The sequence below is a fragment of the Morone saxatilis genome, unplaced genomic scaffold (assembly GCF_004916995.1).
Source record: "Morone saxatilis isolate NCDOM2014 unplaced genomic scaffold, NCSU_SB_2.0 Contig4, whole genome shotgun sequence".
NCBI classification, from domain to species: domain Eukaryota; kingdom Metazoa; phylum Chordata; class Actinopteri; family Moronidae; genus Morone; species Morone saxatilis.
Genome location: NW_023339984.1, coordinates 542,655 through 544,399, shown reverse-complemented (window position 1 = coordinate 544,399; position 1,745 = coordinate 542,655).

Below are 1,745 nucleotides of genomic sequence, written 5' to 3'. Positions count from 1 at the left end.
ATGGGGCTAAAAATAATAATAAGAAGAAGAAATCGAGCAATTTCAATAGGGACCTCCAGCGGTCGCTGGCTCGGTCCCTAATTAACCTAGCTGCCGTTAGCGTGCAATAAGATGGGGCTCAGCTGCCTCCCTGTGAACACAACCTCTGAGACAGACAGAGGCCAGTTTGATGACAGCGGTACCGAGGTGATTTACAGTTTCCAGATGTGACAATTGACCTAAGTCCCGCCCCTTTCTGCTCTGTGCTCCAATAACAGTCGAGCAAGCCTTGGTCAGAACCTCAGTCAACTTTCTCCTGTCCTGTTCTGAGATATGCTTGTCTAAGGAATTAGCTTCTCAAAAATGTTCTTGCATTCTCATAAAGCCATAATGCACATCACACACTCAGTTCTTTAATTCTTCAGTCTTTGAGTTTATCCTTTCTCCCCTTTTGGAGAACAGGGCCTCTACAAATCTCTCCAGTTAACTCCCTCTCTCTATCCTCTAAACATATGGGTCCAAGGGCCCTGGGGGAGGTTCAGGTTGCAGTGCCTCTACCTGGATTTCTGTGGTGTGTTCACAGCAAAACAACTGGCTTTTACATGTATGCTGCCTTCTAACTGATCTACGCACTAGAGTCTGACTGATACTGGGTTTTCAATAAGGATCCCTTAAATTTGGCCATTAAAGAATTAAAGACCAAGACCTTTTATAATTGTCTCAAACATCTACTGGTCATACTCTAATAATACATGTAGCTGCAACAATTACTTATTTTATTTTCCATATTAATCCACTTTCTTTTTACCTGTTAGTGTAAATGTCTTTGTGGGTATGTATTTAGGAAAAGAACCACAAACCTCCATCCAAAAACATGTTTTCAATTCATAAAAATGGCAACATTTCTAAGCAGTCTTAAAGATCCCTTCGAAGAAACACTATATGGACAAAAGTATTTGGCCACACCTGTTAATTATTGAATTCAGCTTCAAGCCCCCAACCCAACGTGTCGATATTTGACGACCTGGGAATGATCTACTATCTTTCTCTTGGCCTTGCCCCTTAAAATCAGATTTTCATTTAGCAGATGAATGTGAAAACATCCTTTTAGTGTCAAACTCTGCACATACACATTCAAACATGACATTGTAGGAAGAACATTTTTTTTGTTGTTTTGGTTAAAGCCATTAACTATACTTCTAGCATCAGAGCATTTTGTTAGTTAAAAATGTGAGCATTATTGCAAAAATTCTGTTTAACTCTAAGTTAAACCCCATGCAATGATTGTATAGGCCACTTGGGTGCTACAAAGCAAACAATATTGACATATTATCACCATATAAAGTTATGTTGAACATATACAGTTGCCGATGTACACATTAAATTGTTTGGAGTTGTGTTTGTGTCCATCTGATGAAGCCCTAAATGGTGTCACCCAATCATGAGAAAAAATATCTCATCAGCTAGTCACTGACTGTCTCTTGTTTGCTGCTGAGCAGATAGTATTGTAGAGATTTTCTTCTCCGAGACAAGCTTAAAATGTGATCTAAAGTTAAAAGACTCCCTTCCCTTTATGTCTTCCAGCAGTGTCCAGCCAGCTGCTCGCTCCATCTTCTCGTCCCCTGATGCTCAGGGGCCATCTCTGGGCTCCTGTCAGCCTCATACTCACATCATGTTCCTCAAGACCCACAAGACGGCTAGCAGCACCGTGCTCAATATGCTGTACCGCTTCGGAGAAGAGCGCAACCTCCGCTTCGCACTGCCAC